Source organism: Anas acuta, chromosome 24, assembly GCF_963932015.1.
Source record: "Anas acuta chromosome 24, bAnaAcu1.1, whole genome shotgun sequence".
Classification (NCBI taxonomy): Eukaryota; Metazoa; Chordata; class Aves; order Anseriformes; family Anatidae; genus Anas; species Anas acuta.
In genome coordinates, this window is record NC_089002.1 from 6,425,193 (window position 1) to 6,445,331 (window position 20,139).

Here is a 20,139-nt window from a genome sequence, read left to right on the forward strand (position 1 = left end):
TTTAGATATGCAAGTGCTTTGAAGGCTGAGGGAAGAGGGGGCAGGGAAGGGGGCTGCCCCCGCATCGGCTGCTGGGCGGCAGCAGCCCCATCGATGTGTGCTGCGGCTGGGTGGCACCAGACTGCGGGGCTTGGACATGCAAAGGGAAAAAAAAAAACATTTTCAGACCTGAACTTAATTTTATGTGTGACCTCTGTGGAATGAAAGCTTCACTCAAAAGGGAAAGAACATCCTAACCCGATCTGCCCGGCCCTCTCTGCCGTCTAAGCCACAGAAGCTGCATTAACCCGCTGCTAAGACACTGAAATACTCTTAGTTCAGCTAGGAAAAGCTCCTTTGCGCATAGTCAGGGATTATAGCACTTGGTTCCGAAGGGTGAAACATTCATGTTTTGGGGGGAGAGGGCCTCCCTCTTCCACCTGCAAGCACCAAGTCACCACGTCAGTCGGTGCTGCCCCTCCGTGCGGCTCTGCCCGGCCCTCTCGTCTGAGCAACGGTGCGCATCGCTGTGGGGAGGACGGAGGCTCAGCACCGTTACTTTGTCCAGAAGTAATTCGCTATTTATAAACCCACTACCCTGGGTCAGCTGAAGATATGATTAACTTCTGGTGAGCTTAGGATGTAAGCTCATGAAGTTGAAGCTTGTGTCCGACTGCTCTCCTGGACTGGGACTCAGCCTCAAGGCTTGTTGCTGCATTTGGTAACGAGGGCCTGCTAAAAGACAATTGCAGAGACACTTGCGTGGACCTGAAATCAGAAATGCCAAATAATTCCTGCAAGACCCTGGGCAGGCACTGACAGTAAAACCTTCCCTCTGCACAGCTGAGACCTGGGCTGCGAACCGGTGACCTCCCGCGGAAAGGCTCCGTCCCTGCTCACTGCTGCCTCTGAATCCTGCAGTCCCTCAAAAAACTCCCCAGAAAACGAACAAGTGGAATACAAATGACAGCGTTAGCTGTGTTTGTGGAGCAGAAGCAGCACATAGGCAAATCAGTGTATTTGTTGTGTGAAATGGGAGGACAGGGCAGTGTGTCTATGTCTGTGCCGCGCTTCTTCCCTGGATTAATGAGGGAACTTCTCACAATGAACCTCTCCAAGCACATTTCCTACCTATGGCTGACTCAGGCATTGTATGCATTTCTGGAGAACATATGCATATGTTATCACTCACACACAAACAAATACAAAAACTATTTTGCTTTATTGAGTGCAACAGATGTAACTGAGGGAAAAGAGCTCCAGAAACACGCAGAGCTGTCATCTGTCTGTCCATAGCCAAGCTTAAACAGAAGTAAAGATGTGCATACAACAAGGACAGAAAGAAGCGTTTTTTAAAGATGATTTGTATTTGCAAAACATTCGGTATCTGCAAAAAGCATGTGGAAGAATTATAATACAGAACGGCTTCCTCTGACAACACAGCTAAAAACCTATTGAGGTGGGAATGCCTGGTGAAGCTATTAAAAAGGGCAGTATTCAAATGAAAAAGTCTTTCTTTTTAATCATGGCAAAACTCTGTCCCTTGAAGTCAGTAGATTTCAAACAATTTTATAACAGTGTTGTCTGGAAAAAAAAAGTCTTTGCCTATAAGAGCACAGGGTCTTTTAATGTGAGTTGTCATCTAAATAATTCCATATCATCACGCAAAAAGATAATTTCTAAGGGAAAAAAATATATATATAGCAGCTTAAAGCCTCAGATACAGTCACCCACAAAATTGCTTATGAATGTGCTATTAGTTTGAGCTAAAAGTTAATGGAGAAGCTGGCTGGCCTCGGGGGACTAATAATAGGATACTAAGTCTTTCTGCTTTAGGGCAGTGTTTCAAAATTGGTCCAAGTCCACAGCGATTTGCAAGAAGGTCCCGTTTGATGCTTATTTGTTGGTCTAAGTGAGATAATGGATGGATGAGTTTCAGCCTGATTCTGAGTGAAAAACAGTTCCAGGATTATAACTTTTCTTAGCGAAGTGCTCAGAGGCCACAGACTGTCTGGGTCTGTAATTCCCGTGCGTTGTACAGCTCCTACCCCAGGGCATGCCCACACGAAATATACAGAAATAAATGCACTGCTGCACACACAGCAGCAGAGAGACTGCAGCCTAAATGAGCTTGGGCACAGGAACCACGCTTATACAGCTCGCTAGCTTGTCTCCCAGTCTGTCTTTTTGCCGTATTTATCCCTTTTGGCTGGAGCTTTGCAACTGGCCTCGTTTCTTGCCAGGACCTCAGGTCACACGTGTGCAGGTTTTGTTTGTGACTTTACCTGCAGGAAGTTTTCCCCTGCTCCGCTTCCAAAATGAAGGCTGCACTGTGCTAAGGAGACTTTGCAGGCAGTGCATTGAGTGAAGGTCAGGAGTTAATTCCAGTAACATAAATTTCAGATTGCCGTGGATGTAGTTAGGACCAGTAGCAGCGAAGCAGGAAGATGCCATCCCCGTAGCACTGGAAGTAAAATGTACAAATCGTCACACCTAAATTGTGACAGAAGGAGAAGGAAATGCTCTCAGAAGCTACCCTGTGCTTTATGCAGGTACAGCCCAGGTGTGTTTTACCCATTGCCATTATAACCTGGCCAGTCGGAGCAGGTCCTTTGCTGTCTCTCACCCAGGACTGTTCTCCCCCCAAGCCTCTGCCTGCCGGCAGTGCTGGGCTTGGCTCTGGGAAACTTCCCCAGGTTTCTGCTGCATTATTTAAGTCTGGCAAATGCACCTGAGCGCCGAATGCTCTCTCCTCCTTTTAGCTTGTGACATCTGCAAGACCCAAGCTGTCTGACTGCATTTACACCACGCTTAGCTCAGAAGGACTTGGCTGTGTGTGCCCACGCCCCAGTGACGAAGGGCACGCATCCTTCCTGATGCTCACAACACCACGTTTGTGCTGAGTTCAGGGTCCAGAGGTGCCCAATGCCTTTGGGAGAATAAATAACAGAGCAAACGGCCTCCTCTGTTACTTGCAGCAGTGAAGCTTAATTGACACAGTGAAGAAGTGATACTGCTCCTGAAGAGCTCTGAAAGCCAGAGTGAAAGATGATCGCTGTCCTCTGACACGAGGGAAGGACGTGGAAATATCAGCGAGGAAAAATACCTGCAATCGTCCTGCAAATCCACACATCGACTTTTTAACAGGAAAATAAAAACTCTTCGAGAAGAGGCAGAGCTTGGTGGGTTTGGGATACGTGCTGTGCTCCTCCTTCCTGCAGTAATTTATCAATAATTCCATTGCTCAGAGGGCTTTTGAGTATTGGCTGTGGAGCTTTAGCACAAGCAGAAAAAAAAAGGATTAGATTAGAGGATTAGACATTAGACATTTATATGAATATGAATAGTCTTTGCAGCTACATCAGCTAGGAGAAAATTACATGGAGCTGATAATCTTAATGCTTCAGAGCGTAAGCCGATCATGAGAGCCGGTCAAATTATTTGTTGTGAGCCATTTATTTGAAGAATTTAGCCCCTTTCTGTTTGTGTGCGGATCATGATTTTTATTAACACACTTCTTATCCAGGATTGTTTGACGGCACTTTGCACGGCTAGGACTGAGCTGTAAATGGTTTATCATGGATATTCAATCAGTCGTTTCCCATCTCAGATTTATTCTTCAGGACTGAACGTGAGGAGAGCAGGAAGACCGTCCTGCGGGTAGCAGAGCCGTCCTCTCCCTGCAGCACGAGGCAACGTGCCTCTGCCCAGCAAGCACCTCTTTTTCTTGCAATTCCTAGGATCTCTGGTACAAGCTAGAAACTTGCTTGTCCTTCTCTGGCAGGTGAAAGCCCCACCTGGGCGGAGGGCTGGTGGTTTGCAGCCCAGGGAAATCAGCGTGTGCCGAGTGACAGGTCCCCAGATGGCACAGCTCAGTGCTGGCATGGCCCCAACCCATCACCGTGGGGTCTGCCAGGCGAGCCCGGCCACCTCGGTGCAGGCAGGTGGTGGAGCCCATGCATAGGGATCTGCACACCTCTTTTCCTGGCTTTGTATTGCTGTGAGGATGTTCCCTGCTTGGCACCTCCTCTGACCTGCTGACACGGGAAGGATTGGAGCAAAAAGGGGGGAGATCGATACATATTAAAAGCAAATTAAAAGATGTGCAAAGGGCCAAAGCGCGTCGCTGAAAATCCATTAGCCTCTGATTTATAGTTTTGTGAGCCAGGATTGTTTGCCGTGTGATAGAAGAGATCACAAAATCTATTATCTTCCTTGGTCTGTTTGGAGAGGCTTGCATGCCCACAGAAAATCTCTAATTTAGATTGAGTTGAGTAAATCCTGCATGGTTCACATGTAATTAAAAGGTGTTTCTTAATTGTTGTCCAACAGCACCTGGCAGTGGATGGGAGGCTGGCACCGGGGGCATCACCTGAATCCGTAGCCCTTGAGCCCACAGCTCTTAGTGGGTGGCAAAGAAAGAAAGAGAAGTCAAGAGAGAGAAGTGCCTGCCACCTCTGGGCGCTGTGGTGCAGCCTCGAGCCGGTTCCTGTAGGAAATCATTTTATAGGCGCCGAGCTTTAGGTGGCACCGATACCCGTGGTACCCCGTGCAGCCCGCAGACACTCCATAGCCGCTCACATCTCCTCCCACTCTGTTCCTTTCCAGCACAGTTAACTGTGAGCCTGGTGACTCCTGCTGCTGCTCTCCGAGGCCACGGCTGGGTGAAGTCTCTGTGCCCCGCTCCTCCTGCCATCGCTGCCCTGCCTGCGCCCCCCTTTGTGGGTGCGTGCCGTGGTCCTCGGCACTGTTACCTCTAGCAGGGCTGTTCACCTTGCTCATTAGTGGCTCACCTTGGCTCATTCCTCGTTGCACCTCTCTTAAGTCTCATTCCTGTAATTCCTTGGTGCATTTTATAAGTCCATGATCTTTTACTTTATTTATTTATATTTTTTTGTCAAGCTGATTCCACTCTAGCCTTTGATTAGTAGCTCTGAAAAAAAAAAAATCACACTCTGGCTGCAAAGAAGTTTATGCAAGTGACAGTTTTCCTAACACGTCTGTGTAGATTCCCAAAATATTGTGGAGGAGAAACGTGTGTGTGTGTGACTTTGCAAACAGACGTGTTCTGCACGCCCCCTCTGTAAAGCCAGGCACGTTGTGCCCGTGCAGAGCGGTGCCTCTCGTCCTGGCAGCAGCTTCAGCACAAAGCCCAGGCACTGCGGACAGGTTCCGTGTTTGTGGGAACATCACGAGACATTCCCTGGTGTCTATGATGTTTGTAGTGATAACGTTGTCCTAGTGCACTGCTTTAACCACCTGAGGTGCCAGTCACCTCTTATTGTCACTTCGGTGAGTCCACAAAGCACTAAAGCCCTTCATAAGTTGGGTGCGTGAGCAATTTGCTTAGTTTTGTTTAAAAACTTCAGAGACCAAGCAGGAAGCAAAGCAGTATGACTACCACATCGGTACAAACAGAGCTGCACCGTGCAGAACCCTTGCTGCAGAGCTGCAGCCCCTGGAGAGAGAGCAAAGTGCACGTGGCAGGGAGCAAAATGGGAAGGGGTGAGTGCTCGGTCCTGGGGGCTGGCTTGAGGCACAGCAAGGCACAACTCCCCGAAATGAAAGCAGAGGAAGGTGCCCTGGAGCAGCAGGAGAGGTTGAGCTGCAGGGTTGGGGCCAGGAGGAACCACGGGGGGCTCCTGGAGGACCCGGGAATCCTGAGGGTCTGAGGCAAAAGCAGGCAGTCGTGGCCGCTGATTGCAAGTGCCAAGTAACACCCCGGGGAACACAGCCCGAACCGTGCACAGGCACTGAGCGCCATGGACACTGCTCCAAGTGTTTGTGCTCAGAAAATTGCGAGTGAAGTGTTTGTGGATCGCTCTCTGAAATGCTAAACTGAAGCCCCAGCAAAGGCCAAAAGGTGAGCAGGACTAAATGAATTATTGAGGAGGAAATGGAAAATGAAACAAACAGAAGAAACCTTATGCACCTTTATAAATACTTGGCATGCTCGCGGTGACAGCACTGGATGCAGCTCGTGTCTTCCAGCAGAAAAAGGACAGCACAGAAGCAGACAAGGCACAAAGGCCAGCAGCAGGCTGGTTTTATGTCCTGGGCAGGATTCTTCGGAGCGGGGTGCTGGACCAGGACCCGTACCTTAGAGCAGAGAGGATTTGTAAGGGTAAAAAAAAAAGTGTCAGGAATGATTATTCATTAATTTACACAAAGTAAATATTAGCAGACACCTGCCAAAATTAGCTGTCAGCAAGTTTTAAGCAACAGAAGGAAGTCATTTTTTAATATAATTCATAATTAAATTGCGGTGCTCGATGCCACCAGGTGTCCCAGCTGCTGGCTGTGTTAAACGGGTTCAGAAAGGGATGAGGTAAATGCAGGGAGTCACGAATGACTGCTCAGCTCGCAAATCCGCGTGGAAGGTCCTAAACGGCTGAGAGCTGGAAGCAGGAAGGGGCATCTTCAGATGGCTCTGATGGAAAAGAAAGTGAGAGGAAAATAACATAACACAGGGTACTGCTGGTACCAAGAAACCTTAACACTTGGGAGCTCGGAGATGCTTGGCTGCCACGGCGCTGCGAGCTCAATGGTTAACAAGAAGAAAAATGGTGTTTCCGCTGCTCCACAACCTGCTGCCGTCACATAAATTGAAACCGACAGAATTACCATTGATACAAATTAAAAACAAATAAAAAGGGTACACAGAACTGATTCTCAGAGTTCAAACTCCATTACCGACTGATTTACTGTGCAGTGACCTGTGATTGTTTGCACTGGGAAAGCACCGCGCGCGGATCCTATCGGCCTCGTGGCTACGTCTCACACCAGTCAATAAGCTATTTAATTTAATGGGAAACGGTATTGACGGACCTGGAATGCAGCTCAAAAAGAAAAAAAAAAAAAAAAAAAAAGAAAAAAAAAAAGAAAAAAAAGGAGAAAAAAGATACAGCTGCAAAGAGCAGATAAAGTCTTCAACTCAGGGGTTCACTCTTTGGGTGTTTTCCCTTTTGTTATCTCATTAATTAAAGTCCTGAGAAGTCTCAGCTGGATTGGGGAGTGTCAAAGCCTGGCAGAAAGGTGCTGAAGGCGTGATTACTGCGGGGCTGGGGCCGTGGGGAAGCAGGGAGGAGATAATGCAGGGTACAATGTAGTGCCCTGACCTTTCAGAATAAACAAATCCGCGAAGAAACGAAGTTGTTCGGAAGAGAAATCTGTCAGAGGAGAGGCGAGGAGGGTGCCGTCGGTGAGCCGAACTCCTTCAGCAAGCACCATTTTCTGGGGCACCTGACCCAGGCTGTCTGTGGGGCACCCAGGGGTGCCGTGGTCCTGTCCCTCCGCAGGGTTTTGGGTTCCCCTCACGCCATTCACCTCTCGCCTGCACCATGGGACCGACGCCGCTCACCTGGCCCCCCGAGCACCAATTCCTCGTGAGTATGCAGCAGCACGGTGTCTGAGGAGAGCCTGCAATAAAAGCGATGCTGATTATTATTATTATCATTATCCGAAACACTCATTTAGCTCTTTAGCTTTGCTTTTCCTGAGCAGGCCCATGGCTGCGTGTTCCAACAGCTACCGTAATTCCTGCTGGTGAGTGTGGTCACGCACACGCGTGTGCTTAGAAATCGATCCCAGGGAGCAGGGCGCTTCCTTCCTTGCCTGGGAGCTCAGCCCGGTGCCAGGGCACAGCAGGGACGGGAGCAGGGAGCAGCCCCCGCTGAGCGCTGCAATCCTTAGGGCACGAGCTAACGACCTGGTGGCTCCCCCGCTGCAATTTCTATGGCAACACTCCGAGTCTCCGAGATGAAAGTTGCATTTGCAATGTCACTCACATCTCAGAAAGAGGGAAAAAAAAAAATGTGCACGCGTGCACAGGCACACACACAAAGTGCTCAGCAGAGATTTCTAATTAGGTGGCACAGCAGGGCCGGTCTGGTGCTGCTTTTGCAAAGGAGAACTTGGCCAAGAAAAGACCACAGCAAAATGTGACGTGGGAGAGGGGACCCAGGCTCAGGGAGGCTGCAGCTGGGGGCACGGCTGCAGAGCTCGGCTTTGCTGCTGCTCCTCTGCTCCCCTCTGTCCCCAGCGCCTCCCATGGCACCGAGGTGGTCACTGCAAAAAAATAGTTGGGATTCAGAAAATTCAGCAGCATTTATTATGGAGCAGATCCGGAGAAATAAGGATTTCAGATCAAGGAGGGGTGCCCTAAAGAAACACGAATGCCTGACTGAGCGTTTGAGGTTTGAATTGGTCGGGGAGCCTTCCTGAGGGCAGGCCTCTTCCAGGCTCCTGCCTGTGCCGGAGCACACCGGCGGGATTCAGTCTGCAACTTCATTAAAGTTCACCGCCCCCTTGGAAATGAATTCACAGCGAACAAAGTGATATGTCGATGCATAAACTTCAGCTGATTGCTTCAAGTTTTCTGTACTTAGTAGCCTGTAAAGAAAACACGCATTGAAGGAAATTAGAGTCGCAAGACGAACGAGGTGGAACCATCAAGAGGAGCAGAAGCTGGAGATAATCCATGTTTCAAAATATTGCAGTGGCTTTGCAGTGGGGGTGGGAGCAGCATTATATGATTATTTTTTTTTTTTGTGCAGAGGACTTTGGGCTTGTCTCACAGCTCTTTTCTATGATAAGATGGGAGCAACCTGAGTGGGAAAGCCCGAATCTGATGCAGCAGACACACCTGCTGCTGCCCCTGGGGCTGGACTCAGCCAAGCACTGGAGGCAGCGCACGGAGGGGCACGAGGCTGAGCCACGGCATGGCAGAACCAAACCCTGCACAAAGCAAGCCAGCTGGGTGCATTTTCCATTTCTTTCTCTTGATTCTGGATGCTTTTCTTTGATGTTGCCCCTGGTTTTGGCTAGCGCAACTGGTGGGTTGCTCTGCTGCTGCTTTTGGTGCAATGAGGGTGATGTGCTAAGGCACAGGCCACAAGGGAGATGCTTGATAAAACAATTGCATCAGCAGTCTGGACCATATTGTGCGTTTCCTCAAAGCAAACAAGCAGTTTGCAGATCTGACACGGCACGAATGCTGATCTCATGGATGGGAGCAGGACAGGGCCCTCCCCAGCTGGCGGCTCTGCCCCCGCCATCGCGTGCTGGGGTTTGTCCATCTCCTCTTTGTGTTCCCAAAAGAAGAGGAGGAGGACTGGCTCTTTGAATTCAATGGAGGGAAACAAATGAGGAAATTGTGCAGTTGGCTTCTTTCTCACATGGGCAGCAGTTGGGTGTTAGGATTGTGTTATTGCAGGGCACCCCAGAGGCTGCCCACTCTTGCTGGTGCTGCTGCATGGGAAGGAGGCAGAGGCCCCTTCATTTTCCCTTCCCCGTCAACTGGGTTCTGTAGAAGGACCATGAGATAGCAGAAACTACCTTTCATGAGCCCAGGGTTTCCTATTAGGTATGGTGGCTAAGTTTTCTTATATGGGACGCATTATTTTAAACGAAAAAGGCAGATTGGGACTGCAGACACAGAAAAGCATGTCAAATGAGAAAAACTTTGATCAAAATTCAAATCCAACTCAGCCCCCAGCTATCCACTGAACAGCATGCGTTCTCCTGGATTCTTTTTTTCCCTGTTTTAAGAACAGGAGCATGAAGAAAGCACTTGGTATGAGGGAGGTCAGTAGACACACTGCATCTTAGAAGTTCAATTTAATCTCATTTTCTCTGGCCTTAGTGATTTGCTTCTCCAGGTTTGGTGGCCCCTTGAGAAATGTTTCATGCTCTCCTTTCAGGTGCTCAGTAATGCAGTGCTAAGAGGACTTCCCACTTTGTGGTCTAATTATGGAAAATTTTGTTTCCAAGTGTGCTCTCCAGACTGCTTTTACGCTGCTTCTCTGCTCTCAACTCTCAAATGAGGCTTCTTGCATGGCATCACTTACGGAAAGCTAAATACACCCTTCCCAGATGTCGTTTAGTCCAAGGCATTCACCTGCTGGTGCCAGAACCTCGCCAGCTCCTGAATTGCTGCTGCTGGGAGCGAGGATGGGCAGCTCCGTGTGCCCAGCGTTCCCCAGCAAAGCGCACAGTCCCTCTGCTCTCCTGGGAAAAAACATTTTAAGTAACTCTTGAAATCGCTTTGCATATGTTGAAAAACAGACTTAACACAGACCATAGATTTAAAACGTAATTACCATGGTACAGGAGACAAGCCTGTGTGTGCCGTTTCGCCATTAAGTTACATTATGCTGTGACAATTATTCTACTTTAATGAAGGGAGAAATTTGTTTAAGATATGTCAAAAATCCGCCTGTTCTGACACTAGCTGCAGTTTCACGATATGTTGGAAACATATTGGAGTATAATCACAAGTATGGCTGAATATATTTCATAAAGCATGAAACCTAGCAAACTTTACAAGACAGAGCTGTAAATACGTCCTCGGCACCACCCCTCGCGATGGCACCAGGCTGTCTCTGGGAGAGCAACAGGAGCTGTTTTCATTTTTATATTTCTTTCACTGCAAGAGCAAGAGAGCGCCCAGGGAAATTCTCAGCCAGCAGATTCGAAGCAGGGAGGAAGCAGTCGTTTGTCTCACAACCCAGAATTACACGTGTGGGGCTGAGCTGCCATCAGTGCCCTGCCACAGCCGGTGCTGGGGGCGAGGGAGCTCGGAACAGAGAGGGACAAATTCCCGGGGAGGTCAAGAGCAGTTAGGAACAGAGCGGTCTGGCTGCAATTTCTGGATGGACAAATCTCTAAATCAGAAGGTGGATGGATGTAATAAGATAACAGCGTGCCCTGCTCTTCCATAGCCACTTGTTTTCGGGTGCTGTCAGGATGTAACAGCACAATTCCAACAGCCTGACCCAGCACAGCAGGATTTAATAACACATCCCTTTAGAAAACAAGTCCCCTGTCAAACTCCGGGACAGGAACAAGGGAATAGTTCAGTTTTGAGCCCTGCCTTTCTCTTTGCAAGCCGGGGGGCTCCTGGCATGCAGGTGAGCAGGGAGCCAGCAGCAGCTGCCCCTGGCAGTGCGGGTGGTGGAAGCGCTCGGTGCCCGCAGCGTGCAGTTAGCTGGGCACAGAGACTGCGTGGTCTAGCTCTGCGGGCTGATTGCTGAAAACATGCCTGACAATGATGTGGCGCAGCTAATTTAAAACCTGTTTTTTGATAGTTTTAAAAATTCATTTAAGACAGCCTGTTCCCAGAAAAGTTCTTGCTGAAAAACTTGAGACAAATGAGCAAGGGATAGAAGATGTTTGCGACTGTGGCCAATGATGCTCATTTTTCTTTCCTTTCTTCCTTCCTTTCTTTTATTTTATCTTTCTTTCTTGTGTGAACAACTGTGTTGACAATGATTTGGACTTTTTGGACTTGTGATTATTTTGAGCTCTTAGAAATGAAATAAAACAAAGCAAAACCTATTCCTATCCTGAAGAAGCGGTAGCTGGTGAAGCACAGAACTCTGCATAAACACATACTCTGCAGCCTGGCAACAATTTCTAAAAAATTATCAGAGATTTCACTTCTATTAAATGGCCCCAGGTTATTTTAGGAAGAGAAACAAAACAAATAGGGTTTGATGAAAAAGGAGAAACCTTGGCTCTATTTCTCCCTTCAAAAACTAATATCTTCTGCTAGGATTGGTAACAGAAGTGGATGTGATTGTCCTTGCAATTTAGTCTTTCCTTCAAATGGGGCAAGGAAATGCTGTATCACAAATACAGAAAGTGTCACAAATCGCTGATATTTCTGAGAGGGATCTCTTCAAATACCCAGTAAAAATACTTCAGTCTGAAATGGTTTCATTCACCCGAGGGCATGCACTCCTTTACGGGGCACAATCCCAGGGTTCCAAGAGAGGCAGAGGATTATATTCCTGTGCTGGAGATTGGGAAATGAGAAATGGAGAATTTAAGTGCTTTGCAATAAGAAAAGTGAATCAATGTCAGATACGACTGAAACCTAAGGCTGCCACTCTCGCGTGGTAGCTGCAGGATTGCTCTCCCACATACAGCACTGTGGAGGGCATAATTTAATTTGGCTTTTCCCTTGAGAACCTTCTTCAGCCACAGATGTGCAGGAGAGATTTGTCCCCTAAATAATCAGATTAACCAAGTCTCAGGCTTCATGGTAGCCTGAGCGCTGCACGGGACGGGAAGGATTTATCCTCCCCCTCGCAGAGAGCTGCACCAGGCAAGTACAGGAGCGGGGGGTACGGAGGGGGTGACTTGTTCTTCTCTGAAGCGTTGTGTGTTGACACTCCTGATAGCACGATAATGCGTCCCACCAGAAGGGGAGGTGGCCTGAGCCATCGCACTGCTGCCTGATGTGCTTTGGATATCAGAAAACCCTGCAGTGTTCTCAGGTCAGGCTGAGCAGCCGCATCAGGATAAGCGATTTATTCTGTATTTATTGCCAGTGGCTAACAAAACGGTGTGTACGTGTGTACAAATAAACCCTATGGGTTTGCTTTTATCTTTTTCCCCTCTCGTTATGTCCGTAGTGACCTAGAAGGGATGCTCACTGGCACCAGGCACCCCCCTGAGCTGTGGGCACCCCAGCCCCGCACCTGCCCCAAACCCCCAAACCCCGCAGCATTTGCTCAGCTTCTGGGCAGCGAGCATCAGCCTGATGGTGCCCAAGACAAAAATCCACACAGCGAGCTAATTACCTGCTTAAGCAGCATGCAGGGGGGGAACATGCAAGACCTGTGAACCAGGAGACCCCCCTGGATCCTGTCAGATGTCTGGCTGCCCTCAGCCCGAAATCACGGCAGAAAGAGGCTGTGGGAGAGCTGCGGGAGCTGCAGCTCCCCGTTCCCAGAACCTTTCTATTAAAGGCTCATCAGCACGGCTGATGGGGAAACATTAAAAAGCACAGAGCGTCCAGAGGCCTCCGTCAATGAAAAATGTTCCCTCCTAGGCTGTGGTTTGAACATCAGGGGTTCCTCCTGCGCCGCTCTTATTAACATCATAACTCAAGGAGCCTTCTCCCATCTCCAGGAAAACACGCGGCAGAGTATTGAGGCTGCAGTCTCGCAGGCGAATCAATAGGCTTTGGTTTTAGCAAAAATACGCTGTGATCAATATTTAAACAGGATCCAAATATACCTCGTTCTTTCCAGCTGCCTGCCAAAGCCGTAGCGGGGAGGTGGGGAGGGCCACGCTCCGGCGGGTGTCATTAACAGCAGCCTCGGGGCTGAGCGAGCCTCCCCACGCCGGGGGCTGCTCAGCTCCAGGACCCTGGCACCACAAGGCCGTTCCGCAGGGGGCTGAAACCAGGATCAAATAAATGTGTGAAAATCCTTTTCTAACAGGAGCCGGGCTGTGTCTAAGGCCGGACGGATTCTGGCAGCAGTCGGCTTCAAAGGGAGGTGCAGGGTCGGCCGGTGGAAGGGGTCTCCAGCAGGCAGCTCCTGTCCACCTGGAGACCAGCAAAATCTCAGCACAAATTTTAATTTCCCCAGTGGATTCAGCACATGCTAATTTTGGAAGCGTGTATGTGCTTGACCGAGTTAATGGACTGTCTAATGGACTGTTCTCTGATCACATCTTGGACAAATAAACAGAAATCTTCTCCTGACAGTTGCTTCTGGATGACTTTGGCCACTTGTTTCATGGTTAAGGCCTTTCCTTCTAAGGGTAAGCCCTATCTGAATTGCTTTCAAAGCAATATTCATCCTTAACTTCATCATAAAGCATTAAGGAGAATCTAGATAATCAAATCCAAGTCCTCTTCTCCTAAGAGATGCATGCAGTCTATGCCGTGTAATTACTTCTCTTTTCAGAGGGGCTCTCACCATTCGATTATCTCCGGTTAGGGCTGGTGCCGAGGTGCCAGCAGGTGACGATGTCCTGCTCCACTCCATCCATCCTGCAAAGCCCAGGTGGGAAGGGGCTCTTTGCCAGGTAATGCAATAGGAATGGGACAAAAAGGTTGAATATGAAGGGGAAAATTCTCACGCTGAAGCCCAATGGCTCGTGACAGAGCCTCCCAGGGGAAATCGAGAAAGGTCTGTCGGTCCTGAGTAACTTAATATTGGACTGCCCAGAGCTGCAGATGCTGAGCAGAGCGAACAGAGCTGCTTCAGCGAGGAAGGAGCTGGAGGCCTGGGGACATTTCCCAGTTTTTAATTCTGGATCCACGTACAGGAACATGCATCTGTCTGTGCAGGCCTGGAAACAGCAAGGCTAGGTGCATGCCTTAATTAAAGCACGTGAATGGTTTTAATTGCATGAAGGGCTTAGCACATGCCTACCTCAAGACACGTGGTCTGTGCTCTGGGGACAGGAGATCTCAGTACTCAGATCAGGACAGGGCTGTGCTGTAGGTTTTAAGGTCCAGCACGTGTTGAAGTCGGACACCGTGGCTCCTCGTGGCTGCCTGCCCCTCAGGCAGCTTGCCTGCCCTCGGGCCCAGCTGAGGACATCCCAGAGAAGGCACCGTGGCCAGGGGACCAAGGGACACGGCCAGGGCTAGGGGACGGGGCTGCAGCAGCTGCCCTGCGCCCGCTGCCACCCTCCTGCCGCGTCCTGCTGCAGCACAGCGCAGCCGTTTGTCAAACAAGGACAGGGATACTCACCTGCTGCAGGGGTGATGGCAATTAATTAATATTTCTGGATGACTCAGGAAGCCTTTCATCAAAGGTGCTTTATAAATGCAGACTTTTATTACAGGCAGGGTGGAAATTTGGCATCGGCGCTGCATCACATGCCATCTCAGCCTCTTATCCTCTGCTGCCCCATCAAGCCTGCTTGGCAGCGCCGCTGCAGCTTGAATTCCCAGCCACTGGGGAAGTGGAGTGGCTGTGGCTAGGTGTTCACATAAAACTTAATCCTTTTGTAACCTTGGAGAAAGAAGAAAAGATTTAATTTGATTTAAGACACTGGCACAGATGGTTATTTTTTATAACGATAATAACACAAATAACTCTCTTACTCTACCCCACATTTATTTTTTTTAGACAGGAGAGAAGCAAATTGATCAAATTAAATTAGGATAGCCTGAACATTTAATTAATATTTATTAATATTACAGTGCGAGAGGCATACTTAGAACAAAAACTTGATTATGGGCTTAAACCTTGCATAAAACCTGACCTTGTCCCACCGGGCTGCCGGTGGTGACCCCAGGCTGCCGGGCTGGGCTGGCTGTGGGTTCAACACAGGGATCTGAGCACCGTGCTGGGGGAGATGTGCCACGGTCCCAAACGTCGCTCCTTGGTGTGACCACACCAGTAATAACAGCAAGATGAGTGGGATGTGAATTAGAAATAGGAGTGTTCCTTAGAGAAGGTTGTTAGTGCTCTGTCGTCCACATTGCTCCATGGCAGAAGCAAAGCCTCTGTAAAACTTTAGGGTTTTGCTACCTATGGGTTGTTCACATGCAGCTTCTTTAGGCCTTTGTTTTACGTCTCCGTGTTATTGGAGAAAGGGAGGAAGAAAAGAGTTGAGCAGGCTGTGTGCTGTGACCTGCTGAACATTATTGGAAGCTGAATATAATGTGCTTATGCTGAAAATATTGAGGGATGAATCAGGACAGAAAGCGATTAAATTACTGTATGTCTGTGCAGGTGACAGGGATTCTTTGTGTCTAGTTTCATTGCCAGGGCTTTGCCTTTTTTCATTTCTCCTGACCAGCACAGCATCCGTGGTGACCCCCTTCTGTACCAGCCTCCTGTACCTGTGGTGGTGCTGGAGCCCTTCCCTGTATTTGAAGAAACAGAAATGTGGCTAGCAAATGTGAATACCATCAAACAAGCCCTTGTAGGTTGTTCCTGACATTTCCCTCCCTCCCTTTCCGTGCCTTGGCTGCAGTAGTTGTTGTGGTTTGTAACACGCAGCTGATTTTATTTCTCTTCCAGTTGGCCATCCTTGGGCTTCCAGGGCTCCCTACTTTTTTCTTTTCCCTGCCAGAAAAGAAAGTGCAATCTCAAAAGGGAAAAAAAGGGTGGGAAAAAGATTCAGCTTGGCAGTTACCTCCTGCCTGGATGTTCTCCTGAGACCGCTGCAGAAGGTGGTCACCACCATGTTTTAATTAACAATCCGCGCGCGTTCCAGCTGTTTGACAATTGTAGCTGAGCTTGTAGGAGCAACAGGGGGGATGTTTTTTCTCCTCTTCAATTTCCACACTGAAATCCTTTCTTGCTTTAACTGTGCCCACATGCAGTTGTACACCTGAGTAAGTCTGATACGCACGCTGAATCAATACTATGATTTATGCATAAAAGCCCATAAACCCCGCAAAACAATTGTGCAAGTAATTTTTCATGAACCAGACTTAAAGCGCTTGCCAACAGGCTAAATTACCCTCTTGTTAAGTGTTGTATTTTGTTCTTCCTTCTTTCTTCTCCTCTGTGTATGCCTTAATATTGATAAGTGTTCTCTAGCATGAGAGAATATTTGCATTTTTCGCTAAACATCATGTGGTTGAGCACATCAAAGGATCCTTTTGTTCTTCCCCCATTGCGTATTCCCTTAAATTCAGAACTCGGTTTCGGAGAGAGCTGCATGTGTCGTGGCTGGAGGTTTCGTAGTGGGGCTTGTTAGTAAGACTCAAACCTCGGCGGCCTCGAAGCAGTTCACTCGGAAAGCCCGTCCTTGTGTTTGAGTAAGATGTTTGCTTACCGGCTCCCTTTTTATTCCGCTCCGTACAGAGCTGATTCAGGAGCTTCCCTGCCTGTGGTTAGACTTCAAGTAGCTGCTGCTGCAAATCAAATTAATGATATGAATAATCTCTTTCCTTCCTGGTGTGGCTGCTTACAGACCTTGACTGTTCTTTGTCTAGAAGACTTCAATCCGTATCAGTCCCTCTGTCAGCCACCACACCGTGTGGACCAGGAGGGCCCCTCGTGCGTCTCTGTGCCCGGCTCCTGCGCTCCTGCACCTGGATGGGAGAGGGCTGGGGAACATGTCACAACACTGAGGTGATTCTCCACTTTTCTGCGTTGTAAAAAGGACTGAAAATAGGTCTGGAGATTGGCCCCCTGTGTATAAACGCCAGCCAAAGGAAGCTTGGACCGACTGTCCCCAGCTGCAGCAGCCGAAGGAGGCGCCCAATGCCCCTGCCCCTTCCCGGGCTCCGGTGGCCTCGTCCCCAGCAGGGAGGGAGCAGTTACGGCCTTAATACACCTAGTTGTTCTCCAAAAATGCCATCTATTAAAAAGAATTTGACTTTAACAGCCTTGTCTGTCAGAAACAAATCGCTGCCACGACATCAATGTTTCCCAGCGTGGTGAATGTTTATTTAAATGGCCATTTTATAGAGGCAGATAAGAGATTGAACTGTTTTGTTGCTTTTGTTGTTTTTTAAAGTCCTCAAATATGAAGGCGCCTGAAGCCAACATTTGATTCTCATTATGTTATGACATTTTTTCCCCTGCATAATTTGAATAACATTCTACTTAACTCAACAGCTGGAGGGATATGGCTCTTTCTTTAAAATTTAGAAAGTGCAGCTAGTTCTGTAAAAACCTCCAGTCTTCAACAAGAAAAAAAAAAAAAAAAGAAAAAAAAGTCTAGTGTGGGTAGCAAAGTGCTCATTTTCCCTAACCACCTTTACAAGGTTCTGGAAATTATCACCCAGGGTTTTTATTTACTGCAGTGATTAGTATAGCATAACCACTCAGACAGAGAGGAAAGTGGCTAGCACAAAGGGCGTTCTAATGGCACGCACGCCTTGCCATTAGGAAACAGATTGATAGTTACCCACTCCTGGATTTCCACCTCTTAAGGGATCATTACGATCAATTAGCCTTCTCGAGCCTAGCCCAGGCTCTAGGGTTGCAGCTGGTTGGTTTTTGAACCAAGCTCACATCTCACGGCTTGAACCAAAGCAGAGTTTTAAGAGGAGGCAGTCCCGTCCCAGCTGATATAAAGACTTTAAGTAAATTCCTTTCAGCCGTACCTGCTCTGCACTGGCTCCACACCCACTGCCCTGCAAGTACTGCAAGGCACGTGGCAGAGCCAAGCAAAGCTCCCGGCAGCCCCTGTGGGCACCGCTTTGCATCCCATTAATGCAGCCCTGATTGCTCTGGGTTGGGTGTTCAGCAGCCCAGACCTTATCCTCAATCCCGTGGTTCAAAAAAGCACCGGGTCCTTACAAAGTCCACATCTCAGTGAGAGCTAAATGGATTTCATCCTCCCTCAGACAGCATCGCTTTAAAGATGGGATTTTTAGGGCACTTCAGATTTTTTAATGTCTTTTCATACCTCAGCCACAAAGCGTTCCTTCTTCCTGATCATATGCAAGTTGAAATGAAAGTCAGAACTGATTCAAGTTTTCTTAAATCTTACTTCTGAGTGCTCCTCTGGGCACATTATTGAAACTCCAGACACTCTTCCTCATTTAAGGAGTTAATGAGAGTCATTTTACACTCCTGAAACATGCTCGTGGTTTACCCGCTGCTCAGAACCCCACTTGCAAGGTCTCTCTCACAGCCTGGCTCTAACACGGGTTTAGGCAGCACTTTACCAGGGTGTTTTGCTAGATGACTGCGCTCCATATCCTGGCATTCCGGTGTTAGACTTTGCCTCTGTGCAAAATACGCATACCTCAAAGTTGCCCTAGTCCTTGAGAAGGTTTCTGCAGACTTCCCGTACCACATTAAGGATTGCCAACTGGAGCCGGTCTCCTTGAGGTCAAGGTCAGCACGCAACCACTTGGTTTAACTTTGCATAACCCCGTGTCTCTCCTCTGGCTTCTGCTTTCTCCTATGAAGGCCAAGTGTGTTCTGTTTTCATAACAACCCGGACACCCCACAACAACAGAGCTGGTCCCAGGCCTGTTTCGTGTTTCGTAACCCTCCCACGGAGCCTCCAGATGTTGCACCCGCTGCAGGCTGCGCAGCACGGAGCAGCTGGAGGGGGGCTGCCGAAGCAGCTGCTCCCGTGGTGTCACCCTGTTCTCTTCTCTGTGTCAACGTCATCCAAAAACTGAGTAAACATGTCAAGGAGGAGAAAAACAATCAAACAAACCCACACGAAGCCTTAGAGTAACTTTTCATTTACTTTCACCCCAAGTTTTACTTCCAAAGATGCAGAGAACTCACAGCCATTGCCGTTGTCACTGGGAGCTTCATTTAATTTAATTAATTAACCCTTCACTTGAAACTTTTGAAAAGAAGTGGAGGCATGCACCTGAAATACAGGATCTAGTCACTTCTGAGTTATGGCGTACAACCACTGGCAATTTTTCTCAGGCTGATTTTCAGACCAGGTGTAGGGCAGCAGGAGCGGGTGCCCTAAAGCCATAAGATGAGGTTGCTCCCCGTTAGGACCATGCTTCAGTCTGACAGCAGTTCTGAAAACACAGAAGTTGGAGTTGCAACCACCAAAAAGCTGGTCCACAACTGCCTCAGCATCACTGCAGCGCAGGGGCTGTCGCAGTCTCATGTTGAAGGAGCCAGAGGAAAAAAAAATGGCTCGGATGGGAGGTTTCTGTCCCCTTCACGGACAAATTGCATTGGCTTCGTTAGTGGAATTTGTCTCACCGATGTTTACTGTCATGACCTGAATGCTTAACTGCACCTGATCTTCAGTGAGGTCAGCATTTTGCATCTTAAACCCAAACCTGGAGAAACTTGCAGTGGTGGCATTGCAGCGGGCTCAGGTTTTAGGCCCAGCCTCTAAAGGCTGAGATGCTGACCCAAGCGCTCAGCTCTTTATCAGCACCTTACCCGAGCCTGGCCATCAGGCCCAGTCTCACCTTCACGGGGTTTTGATAAGATTTGCAGAACTTCCCTCCGGGGTCAGCCCCAACATGTGCGCAGAGCTCCTTTCTCACATTGCTTGGGGTTTTCATTTCCCTTTCTTTCCATGAGCTCGGGAAGTGTTAGAAGCCGAACAGAGAGTGAAAATGAGTTTTATCCAAATGAAGCAGAACCCCGAAGCAGTGCTGGGATCGGAGCACGGAGGTCCCTCCTCTGTTTGTATTCTCTCCTAAGCCACTGGCTCAGAACAAAAAGAGGTCAGCAGCCATCAGTTCTTCGACCTCTGAATTGTTAAACACTTCTCCTCACTTCTGACTGTCTCTTGCTGTCTCCAGAAAAATAGAAGGTTTAGTACTAAATCCTTTGCAAGGCAAGAAAAAAAAAACACAGATCTATCCCCAGGAGAGAAAAGGCAGCAAAGGAGAAAATAAACTCTCAGATTAAATTTTAAAATTGCTTTATTAACACTTTTTTCTTTTTCAAACCTTAGTTCCCCTGTGCACATACACATCTAGAAACCTTTCTATTCCTGAAC

At 48.4% G+C, this 20,139-nt stretch overlaps 1 long non-coding RNA gene across 1 annotated transcript; it reads right to left on the reverse strand.

Moving 5' to 3' along the window:
* Window positions 1-1,029: 1,029 nt before the first annotated feature.
* Window positions 1,030-19,261, reverse strand: LOC137844041 (uncharacterized). Its single transcript, XR_011089780.1, has 3 exons — window positions 18,448-19,261; window positions 14,478-14,741; window positions 1,030-7,398 (listed from the first exon to the last, which is right to left on the reverse strand). It is a non-coding gene; the product is annotated as an uncharacterized lncRNA (long non-coding RNA).
* Window positions 19,262-20,139: the final 878 nt, after the last annotated feature.